The sequence below is a fragment of the Thamnophis elegans genome, chromosome 11, assembly GCF_009769535.1.
Source record: "Thamnophis elegans isolate rThaEle1 chromosome 11, rThaEle1.pri, whole genome shotgun sequence".
NCBI classification, from domain to species: Eukaryota; Metazoa; Chordata; class Lepidosauria; order Squamata; family Colubridae; genus Thamnophis; species Thamnophis elegans.
In genome coordinates, this window is record NC_045551.1 from 17089099 (window position 1) to 17101435 (window position 12337).

Genomic DNA, 12337 nt, shown 5'->3' on the forward strand with positions numbered 1-12337 from the left:
CTAATTTATTATAATTATCGTCTTTAGTTGTGGAACATTTTGCTGACACCCAGATCCCCAAGTATTTCACTTTCTTAGTTATTTGCATTCTGATTGCTACTTCCAGTTCCTCTTCTTGCTTTTTTGTCATGTTCTTGGTTATCATTTTTGTTTTGTCTTTATTGATTTTTAGTCCTGCCGCTTCACCATATTCTTCTAATTTTTGAATTAATTTCAGGCTGGATTCTAATGGGTCCTCTAGAACAAATACTAAGTCATCGGCATAGGCTTGGGCCTTATATTGTTCATTTTTGAGTCTTAAACCTTTTATTCCCTGATCCTTCCGAATTTCATTTAATAAAATTTCCAAGGTTAATATAAACAGCAAAGGAGAGAGGGGGCATCCGTCTGGCTCCTTTTTTATTTCAATCTTCTCTGTTAGATCTCCATTCATCAGAACTTTGGCTGTCTGACTGTTATAAAATCCTTCTATCATTTTTATAAATTTTTCTCCAAATTTCATCTCGTCCAATAGTGTTATTATAAATTTCCAGATTACGTTGTCAAATGCTTTTTGTGCATCAAGGAAAACCAGTACCATTTGTTTTTCTGGATGCGCCTCGTAATACTCTATTATGTCTAGGATGACTCTTGCATTATTTTTAATATGTCTGTGAGATAAAAATCTGTTTTGGTCTGGGTGTATTCGTTCATTTAAAACCTGTTTAATCCTTCCTGCCATAATTGCTGCAAATATTTTATAATCAGATTTTAGTAATGAAATTGGCCTGTAATTTTGAATTTCTTATAGGTTGGTTTCTTCTTTGGGATTAGCGATATTATTGCTTCTGTCCATGATTCAGGTATCTTGGCTTTTCCTAAAACTTCATTAACATTTTTACTCCTAGCTCTTCCAATATTATTTTGTTATATTTGTATAACTCCACGGGTATCCCCTCTGGTCCTGGGGTTTTATTATTTTTCTGGTTTTTCAGGACTAATTCCACTTCGGCTAACGTTATTGGCCTGTTTATCGCCTCGCTTTGTTCTTTTGAGATTGGTGTTATCTTTTCTGTGTTTAAATGATGTTTTATTTTGATTTCCTCCATTCTATCTTGCGTGTATAGTTTTGCGAAATAATTATGAATATGCTTTTCTTCCGCTTTGTATTGAATTCTTCCCTCATCATCTTTTAATTGATATATCATCCTTTTTTTCTCTTTCATTCTTCAATCTGTATGCCAGCCATCGTCCAGGTTTGTTGGCTTGTTCAAAGTAATTGTCAGCGTTCCAAATATCATGCAGAATTAAATCAAAGTCAAAGGCAAAATTATCCTTAAAGTTCCAATTTAATAAGACAGACATGTTGGCATCGTGCTTTGGAATCCCAATTCGGGAAGTTACATCAGAATCCCACCCAGTTAAAAGTTCATGATCTTGTCCCCACACCCACAATCCATCACATGGTCCAATCTTCTTCTTCCACGCTAGCACCTACGCCCAGCTGCTTCCAATCAGGTGCAAAGGTGCGGAGACAAAGATGACCTTGAGCTTCTAGAAAGAATTTTTATTTTTAAAACAACACATTCTACCTCTTGCTATGCCCCCCCCTTAATGAGAGTGTGGCAGACTAAAGATTCTTAAAGGAACTGCTGCAGGCCTGACAGGCAGCCTCTCTTCAAAAGAGAAACAGTTTCTGGAAAAGAAAATTAAAGAAAGGTTACTATATATACCTAACCACCCCTTCCTCCCCCAGGGCGCCCCTTTGGCTTATCACGGAACTTCTCATGGAATTGTTTCACTAATTTATCTGCTTTTAAATCCCAACTTTTCACCCAAGTAGCTTCAGACAAAGGATACCCCTTCAAATGCACCAAATATTGTAAGCGACCCCTATACATCCTGAAATCTAAGATTTTTCACTTCATGTGTTTCCCCTTCTACCACTACAGGAGGAGAAGCTTGGGTGGATGGCCTTATGCTAGACTCCATTACAGGTTTTAATAAGCTATAATGGAATACTGGGTAAATTTTCCCTAGAATTCTGGGTAGGCTGAGTCTAACTGTAACTGGGTTATCTTTTCTATTGGGAAAGGACCTAGGAATTTTGGACCCAATTTCTTGCTAGGCATCCTCAATCTTATGTATTTTGTAGATACAAAAACTTTGTCCCACACCCAAAAGGGGGGTTGGAGGGAATGATGTTATCAGCTTGCTTCTTGTAGGCTTCTGCTGCATAGGTTAGAGGCTTCTTCGTATTTTCCCACCCCTGCTTTAGTATGTCCATCCATTCATTCAGAGACAAGGAGGAGGGATGTTCTTTAGGCAGCTCAGGCATGGGAATGAACTCCATGCCACTGGTAATCTGGAACGGAGTTAAATCGGTACTGCTGTGGACCGCATTGTTGTATGCCACTTCAGCGAAGGGTAGTAAGTCTGACCAGTTGTCTTGCTGATAGTCCACATAACACCGGAGGTATTGGCCCTTTCTGCTGCGCCATTTGTGCTGGGATGAAATGCTGAGCTGAGTCCCTGTGTAGACCCAATTGATCTGAGGAACTCTCTCCAGAACTTCGCGGTGAACTGAACTCCGCGATCTGAAATGATCCTTTTTGGCACCCCGTGCAGGCGATAAATGTGTTTCACAAATATTTTCGATAATTTCTTTGCGGATGGCAACCCTGAGCAGGCAATGAAATGCGCTTGCTTGAGAAACAAATCAATAACTGTCCAGATTACTCTATTACCGCTGCTGTCTGGAAGCTCAACGATGAAATCCATGGCGGCTGGGGCTGGCCACCCATAGTAGTCCAGGGGGCATTCCTGGCTGGATTTTCATTGTGGCACAAGTAGCACAGCTTTTGACATAATCTTCCACCTCCGATTTCATCTTTGGCCACCAAAATTGACGTCTGGTGAGGTGGAGCATTTTTAGGAATCCGAAGTGGCCTCCTAGTTACGCATCATGACTGCGCTGTAGCACCTGCAGCCTCATCCCTGCAGGAACGTACAGCTTGGACCCCTTCCAGACTAAGCCATCGTTCACCATTAGGATGTCCTTGTTGTTATTGAACAACAAGGAGAGCTGGAGAGCTGCTTTCAGCTCGGTCATCAGCTTATCTTGGCTTCGAGTGGTGACTTGAGCTGCTTTTTGGTGAGAGAGAGATATGATGGGGTGGAAGACTTCTTCCTTCTTACTGTTATATTGTGGTTTTCTCGACAGAGCATCTGCTAACAAGTTCTTTCCTGCTGGGATGTATTTAATTTCAAATTTGAACCTTTGGAAGTATTGTGCCCAACGAACTTGCTTAGGGGATAACCTCCGATGGGCTAAAAGAGCTTCGAGGTTTTTATGATCAGTCGAGCCCTCGAATGGTATGTCTCCCCCTTCTAGGAGATGTCTCCAGGTGAGCATGCTCCACCTGATCGCGAATGCCTCTGTCTCCCAAATGGGCCACCTTCTTTCAGTAGGGGGGTGTTTCTTGGAGATATAAGTGCATGGCAAGAGGTGGCCTTCTTTACTCTTTTGCAGTAGCACTATTGCTACATCACTGGCATCCATCTGGATTATAAATGGTCGTTCTGGGTCAGGATGTTGCAATGTGGGCTCTTGGGCAAAGAGACATTTTAATTTCTCAAAGGCTTTTTGACAGTCCATTGTCCACTTTAGTGGTTTGCTTTTGGCTTTGTTGGGGAGGGACCCATCTTTAATAGCTCAGTTAATGGTAGGGCAATTTCAGCGAAAGTCGGGATGAACTGCCTATAAAAATTCGCAAATCCAAGAAAACTTTGTAGTTGTTTGCGAGTACTTGGAGGTTTCCAATCCAACACCGCTTTTACTTTTCCTGGATCCATTTCTACTCCTTCGTTGGAGATACAATACCCCAGGTAATCCAGCGAGGTCTTGTGGAACTCACACTTTAACAATTTTGCGTACAGCTTGGCAGCAAGAAGCGTTTTCAGAACTTGCCGCACCAGTTTCACATGATCTTCTAGGGTCTCAGAGAAAATCAAGATGTCATCTAAATAAATGAGTACTCCGCGGTACAGGTGGTCATGTAGCACCTCATTTATGTACTGCATGAAGACTGTGGGTGCTCCTTGTAGTCCAAAGACATGACTTTGTACTGGAAGCTTCCTGGGGGAGTGTTAAATGCGGTTTTCCACTCATCCCCTTTTCGGATTCATATGCGATAATATGCCTCTCTCAAGTCCAGCTTGGTCGCACTGACCGCTTTGGTCGCACTGACCGATGATCTCTGGAGAGCCAGGGATGGAGGTCATTCCTCCATCCTAGTGCTCCTTGACCTCTCAGCGGCCTTCGATACCATCGACCATGGTATCCTTCTGCGACGGTTGCGAGAGGTGGGGGTGGGAGGCACCGTTTTTCGGTGGTTCTCCTCCTACCTCTCGGACCCGGTCGCAGTCAGTGTTAGTTGGGGAGGAGAGGTCGACCCCTAGGCCCCTGAAATACGGGGTTCCTCAGGGTTCGGTCCTGTCCCCCCTGCTATTTAATATCTACATGAAGCCACTGGGTGAGATCATTCGACGGCACGGGATAAAACACCATCAATATGCGGATGATACACAGTTGTATCTGTCCGCCCCGTGCCAACTCAGTGAAGCAGTTGACATAATGTGCCAGTGCCTGGAGGCTGTTAGGGTCTGGATGGGGGTTAACAAGCTTGTACTCAATCCAGACAAGACCGAGTGGCTGTTGTGTTTTCCTCCCAAAAACTTGGTCAATATTCCATCACTCAGGCTGGGGGGTGAAAACCTACGCCCCTCAGACAGGGCTCGCAACTTGGGGGTCCTCCTGGATCCACAGCTGACTTTAGAACACCATTTGTCGGCTGTGACCAGGGGGACATTTGCCCAGGTTCGCCTGGTGCACCAGTTGCGTCCCTACCTGGACCGGGAGGCACTCGCAACAGTCACTCACGCCCTCGTGACCTCAAGACTGGACTACTGCAATGCGCTCTACATGGGGCAGCCCTTGAAGAGTATTCGGAGACTTCAACTCGTCCAGAACGCAGCCGCGCAAGCGATTGTGGGTGCACCTCGGTACACCCACGTTACACCTATCCTCCGCGAGCTGCACTGGTTACCGATCAGTCTCCGGATACGCTTCAAGGTGCTAGTCGTAACTTATAAAGCCCTTCATGGTATTGGATCTGGGTACTTGAGAGACCGCCTGCTGCCAATTACCCTCCCACAGACCCATTAGATCTCACAGGGTTGGCCTCCTCCAAGTGCCATCTACCAGCCAATGCCACCTGGCTATTACCCGGGGGAGGGCCTTCTCTGTGGCAGCTCCGGCCCTCTGGAATGAACTCCCCGCAGGGTTTCGGACCCTCACCTCTCTCCAGGCCTTCCGAGAAGCCGTCAAAACCTGGCTTTGCCGGCAGGCCTGGGGGTGATGACTTCCCTCCCCTCTCGACATGTATGGTTGTGCGACTGTTGTCTACTTTTATTATTTGTATTTTGTCTTTTATGTTCCCCCTTTTTTTCCCCCTTGAATTGTTCGCCGCCCTGAGTCCTCCCGGAGAAGGGCGGCATACAAATAATAAAATTGAATTGAATTGAATTGGTAAAGATTTTGCCTTTAGCCAAGTGGTTCAACATATCCTTCATGAGAGGGAGTGGACAGGTGTTTTTTTCACATACTGCATTCAAGGCTCACAAATCAACACAGAGAAGAACACTGCCATTGTTCTTTTCTCTGAAGAGCATTGGGGCCGTTACTTTCGACTTTGCTGGTTCAATAAAACCCTTTTTAAATTGGTGTCGATGTACTTCCTCAATTCAGTCATCTCCTTGGGAGTCATAGAGTACATTTTTGGTTTGGTAAGGCTACCCCAGGTTTGAAGTCTATTGCACAATCTGTGGGGTGGTGAAGTGGAAGGTAGTTTCCGGTAAGTCCAGTAGACCTTTGGTACTCGTTGGATCCCCAGAGGTTTGATGTCTGCTGCGGGGGCTGCAGGTTCTGGATGGTTTGGGCTGTTGATTCTAATTGTTCCTGGGTGGCCTTTAGGCTCCACGATTGGTAACGGCCCAAAATCAATGATCAATTTTCTAACACCGTCCTCCCACTTTATAGTAGATGCCCACTTGCCCAGCCATGCAAGTCCCAAGATAATTGACTCCTGCATTTTAGGAGCTATAATGAATCTGAGAAACTCATAGTGGTGGCCTATCTTCAACTTTACTAATTCGGTGATCTTTGTGGCCGGAGCGCCCCCAATTTGGGTTCCATCTACTTGCTCAAACCGAATAGGGTGGGTTATGGGTCTTGTGCGTATACCTAGCTGCTCCACTATTGACATGCTGACTAAGCATCTGGTGCAGCCGGTGTCTATGATCGCCCCAACTTCCCCTTCTACCCCCGTTCTGGGCACTTGGAGTTGGTATTTTATCATAAAGGAGGGAATAGGTGCACTCACCATTGGGTCATCTTCGGCATTTTCATCCTCCTCCTCCGAGGTGCCAGGGGCTTCTTCAATAGCAGGGCTCTCCGCCTCCATTGGCTGCTATAGTAAATGGCTCTTTTCTGGTGGCTTTCTGGTTTTTTTCTTCATTGCACTGGCAGGTGGTTGGCGCTGTTGTGGAACAGGAACTGGAGCCAGGCATTCTGTTGCTCTGTGCCCCATTTGACCGCATCGGTAAACACTTTATAAAGGCCCCACGAGGGGTTGGTGGAGGCTTTTCAGCTCACTGCCTCTACATACATTGGCCCAAAGATTTTTGGCAGGGGTTCCGGTAGCAGGCTTTCGATAGGTGTTAATCTCGTGGTCTAATATGATTGCAGTGGCATACCAACCTTGGAGACGTTCTGGGATCCCCCTTACGGCACAAGCTTCTTTCACTTTGGGATCTAAGGCCTTTTTGAATGGGTAGACCAAGAGTCTTTCTGGCCAGTAGTGTAGTCTCCCAGCTATCCTCCGGAACTCCCAACTAATTCCTTCACGGGACGACCAGCCTGTCGCAATTCCTGGATCTGGTCTTCAGCATCCACATTTTGGGCAACATCGCTAAATCTGGCACGCATCAGTTGGATGAACCCATTTATATCATCTAGCTCAGGAGCCGCTTCTTCGTGGAGCTCTGCTATCCACTGCACAGCCTCCTTTTCATTCATCCCCTCTGCTATTGCTTGGATCAACTCTCGATCAGATGGGTATTGTGGCCCCACTTGATCAACGTACGCCCATACTCGATTCAGTAATAAGCCAATTTATCTGGGGTCCCATCGAATGTTGCACGAACCGTGGGGGTGTGGGAGGAGGGGGCGCTGGTGGTTGAACAGGGGCAGCTGGTTGGTTTGCTGCTGGGGGTGGTAAGCCCCTCTGCTGACCCACACCCATTGGATGGGCAAAAGCCTGTGGAGGCATTGCTGGGGAGGCTGGACCCGGCGGCGGTTCCATTCCCTGGGGTTGTCCAGGAGCAGTTATCTGGGAAGACGCCATCTACTGGAAAGGGCAGGCATCCATTGGCATCAGCCCACCCATGACCTGGGATGAACGCACACTCTTGGGTTGCTTGATTCATGGGTTCGGAGTCACCCTTTGCAGCTGTGGGGAGGTGAATGTGTTCCAGTCCCCTTTCTGCCAGCTGGATTGACCTCCCCTATTTGGAGGGTGGGTCTGTTGCACTCCAGAAGGAAGGAGGGAAGGGTGCTGATGTGACTGCTCTTGGCATTACCCCAGCAGCAAGGGTGTGGGTTGATTCATTAGTTACTGTATGGAAGGAGCCAATATCTCCACTCCACTGTGTAGAAATTTCTCTGTTAGGAAAGGAGAATGCCAGGTTCCACTGAGTGGTCCTGAAGAGGGGAGGGTTTTTATTTCACTCACGTTTAGCTGTAGGAAATGGTCTAGAAGGCCCATTAGAGAAGGACCGCGTGAGGGTGGCTGAACTCTTCATTCATCAGATCTTCTGGTCATTGTCCAATCGTCTGTTGGAGTTTCCTAGGCAACCCCCTCTTCTTCTAGCAGGCATTCCTTAGAAGTCATAAATCTTGAGGCATCATCGCGGAACTCTTTTTGCCGGGCTCCCAATCGGTATTCCCTTTCCTTAATCTCTGCAGCTTCAACTATTTCTTTAGAAGGCACATATTGAGTCTCTCTTCTAGCAGGCATTCCTTAGAGTCATAAATCTTGAGGCATCATCGCGGAACTCCTTTCGCCGGGCTCCCAATCGGTATTCCCTTTCCTTAATCTCTGCAGCTTCAACTATTTCTTTAGAAGGCACATATTGAGTCTCGGCGATATAAGCAATCCGTTATCTTTGGCTTTCTCAGCTGCATTTTTTCCTTCCTCCATCTTCACTGAATTTTCATACTGCCCAGGGTTGGGTCAGAACTGGGATTCAGTACCTCCTGACAGCTTCCCAGCTTGGGATGCTGATAACTTATCTTAGGGAGAATTGGGATAATGCCAGCATTCCAAATATCATACAGAATTAAATCAGATCAAAGGCAAAACGATCCTTAAAGTTCCAATTTAATAAGACAGACATGTTGGCATCGTGCTTTGGAATCCCAATTCGGGAAGTTACATCAGAATCCCACCCAGTTAAAGGTTCATGATCTTGTCCCACACCCACAATCCAATCTTCTTCCACGCTAGCACCTACGCCCACTGCTTTCGATCAGGTGCAAAGGTGCGGAGACAAAGATGACCTTGAGCTTCTAGAAAGGAATTTTTTATTTTTAAAACAACACATTCTACCCCTTGCTATTCCCCCCTTAATGAGAGTGTGGCAGACCAAAGATTCTTAAAGGAACCGCTGCAGGCCTGACAGTAATTTTGTCTGGCTGCTTTAATTTTCTATGCTAATTTCTTTGAGTTATTAAGTTGATCTTATGTTTTATCATCTCTTTTTTCTTTTTAATTTTATTCTTTGGGTCTTTCTGTAGTTCATCTTCGGCTTCCCTAAGTTCTTTTATATACATTCTTGTTGCTCTTTTTGTTTTCTAGTTTTTCTCGCCATGTAGGCAATCGTAAGGCCTCTTGTGTATGCTTTCATAGTATCCCAGAGATTTTGAATTGAGGTGTCTTCTTTTTTATTATTCTAAAGAAGTTTTAATTCTTTCTCCAGCATTTGAGTATATTCTATTTCATTTACAATATATTGAATTCATCATCCATCTTTTCTTCTTCTTTGACCTTCCATCTTAATTTTATTGGATTATGATCTGCCCACTCATTTGCTTCTATTTCAATTTCGTCTAACTGATTACATAGCCCAGATGAGATCCAAGCCATGTCAATTCTTGATAGAGACTGAGGGGGTTCAAATAAAAGGTATATTGCTTTCTTGTTTTGTGCCTTTCTCTCCAAATATCATGTAGTTTATATTCTATTGCCATCTCAAAAAAGGATTTGGGTATTTTTTTTTTGTTTTATTTTTCTTTTTGCTTTCATAGTCCATTTTTTTATCCACTATTGCATTATAATCCCCCAATTCAGCAAATATTTTCATATTGTAATTGTTATTTTATTGTGTAATTTCCTATAAAATTCCTCTTGTTTCTGATTTGGTGCATATATGACTATTAATAATATCGGTTTTTCTGTTGTCTCTAATTCAATCATTAGCATCCTGCCTTCTTCATAAGAGTAGACTTCTTTGGAGTTTATTTTTTTCCCTTATATAAGTTGTTATTCCTCTTTTTTTTTATCTGCCAGTGCTGTATATAATTTCCCTAGTTTTTTGTTTCCAGTAAGTTCCTATGTTCCCTTTTAATATGCACTTCCTATGTACAGGTTATATCTACCCTTCAGTTTCTTAAGTTTATTAAACATCTGCGCTCTTTTTTTGGTGCCTTCAGTCCATCTAAGTTTATCAAAATAATTGTTATTTCCTGGTCCATCTTTAGATGGGGTGTTTTTTGTTGCTTCTGGTTTGTATCTGACTTTTCCCACTCACGCCTTCCTTTTCTGCTCTCTTTCTTGCCTCGTTCTTCTCTCCTGTTTCTTTCCTTGTCTTCTGATGTTTCTTCCTCTTGACTTCTACTTTCTAGGTCCTCTTTACTTCCTTGTTCTTCTTCTCCTTTGCAGTATTCTTCATAGAATTTCTGCACTTCTTCTATATTCTCTATCTTATATCTTTTTCCTTGCCAAGATACCAGTACCCCTTCTGGTACCAACCATCTGTACAGTATTCTGTTTTATTTAACGGATGTTAAAAATTGGTATTGTCTACGTTGTTCACGAATTCTCCATGGAATCTGTTTAAGCATGATCAACTCTTTTCTCTGTAATATAATCATCCCTTTTCTGGTTTTTTTTGTACACTTCATCTCTAGTTGTTTTTTTAGCAAATCTTTTAGGCAAATCTCTCGGGAGCCTATGTCTTCTGGCATAATTAGTATGCACACGGTAAGCTTCATCAATGTCCCCTCTCAACTCTTGTTCTTTTCCTCTGTAAATTTTTGTGAAGATTTTGATCATTTTCCTTTCAGGTCTTCCTCCTTCTCTTCCGGTATGTTTGGAATCTTAGGTAGAATGCAGCTTTTTCATTTTCAAGTCGGATTATTGATAACTCTAATTCTTTATTAACTTGTCTATATTCCAGCTCCATTTTTTCCATCTTCTATCTGTTGGTCTATTTTGTTTCGATGTTCTGGATTTTCCGTTCATTTGATTGCTAAGGCATTCTGTATCCTTTCAATTTTGTCTCACGTTTTGATATTTCCTTTCAATTCTCCCATTTCATTTTTCATTTCTTCATGATTCCTCCTTGTCTCTTCATGATTTGTAGCCGTCACTTCTTGGCTTTTCGTCAATGTCTCTTGTATCATCTGGAGCATCAATTGTATACTCTGCATTGTTGGTGCTGGTCCCACTGTTCCTGCCATCATTCCACCTTCTCCAGCCCCCATGCGCTCTCAATGATCTTTGATTTGAGGAGGGGGATGTTGCTGAAATCATATTGGGTTGTAGTTTTTTTCAACTAACTTTACTGAAGTTGCCATTTAATAGCAGTAGACTTATATACCGCTCATAGGGCTTTCAGCCCTCTCTAAGCGGTTTACAGAGAGTCAGCATATTGCCCCAACAATCTGGGTGCCTCATTTACCGCCCACCTCGGAAGGATGGAAGGCTGAGTCAACCCTGAGCCGGTGGGATTTGAACCGCTGAAACTGATGATCTAGCAGTAGCTTGCAGTGCTGCATTTAACCACTGCGCCACCTTGGCTCTTTTTTTTTTATCCCCCTATTTATCCTTGCCCACATTACATATAATTCTACTTACTTCTACTTTATCAGCAATATCAATGGTATCAATAATTATGTATCTCAATATTTAACAATAATTACCTTCCTTAATATCACGTTTCAATATCTAAAACACTCCTATGTATTATTCTATTACTGTTTTGATCCTTATTTATTATATCATAGAGTTATATATCACACAGTTATCTTATACAAATAGATTCTCTCAATTGTATCAGTTATACAGGTATTCAATTCTAGTAATTAGTTTCTCTCTATGTATATATATCAGCTTATGCACCGGTGGTTTTCTTGCATCAGACTTCATGGTTCAATTTATAATCCACTAGGTGTCACCCTCTCCTCATATCACTGTTAGTGTCAATCAGTTAATACAACAAGTCCAGCGGCAAAAGGCAAAATAAAGGGGGGTGGGTAAAGACGCCCTCTAATTGTTCCAAACAGTCCTCTCTCTACTGTCTCTGGTACCGTTCCAAGTACGAGGCGAATAAATACCAAATACTTGTAAGTTCAACTATTCTTTGGGAAAAACAAAACAGTAGAAGAGCAAGAAAAAAAAAGTCAACTACCAACCTGACTGTTAAACAAGCTTTCTGTGCTTTCCAAGTCTTCTCAGCAGTTACTATGTTCTACTCCTGTTTGTCCTGCCGGGTTTTCGTTCTCACTGTGGCCAATTCCTTCAAGTATTCAGGCTGTCCAACTCAGTGTCTATGCTCTCACTTCTTTTGGCAAAAATCTGAACTGCAAAAAACAGTCTCCTTCCCAGAGCCTCTTTCTTTCCATCTCACCCTCTCTGCCAATTTTGGCTTGTCCTCCTCTTTGGGTTGTCAATGATAGTAAGATGTCTCGATTTCAACTGCTTCTCTCTTGCTTCCTTCTAATCGGTTGCCATCGCTCCGGTCCTAACCAATGGCAGGATAGTCCTGTCCATTTACTGGGTTTCTCCTACCCGTTAGGGGATTTGCCTTATCACCCCAGCGTCTTCAGGGTTTCTCCTTTAATCTGCTGGTCCCTCAGGATCCACAGCGCTCAAGAAATGAGCCCAAACGAAGAAGTTAAAGTTAGAGGGTTAGGAGAGCTCCCATTCCTCAGCTCCAAGCATGATGACATCGCCAC

General features: G+C 43.6%; 1 protein-coding gene across 1 annotated transcript in view; it reads right to left on the reverse strand.

Annotated features, from left to right (window-relative positions):
• The window catches only part of POLA1 (DNA polymerase alpha 1, catalytic subunit), a 388965-nt gene that overhangs the window by 339655 nt on the left and 36973 nt on the right, over positions 1-12337 (reverse strand).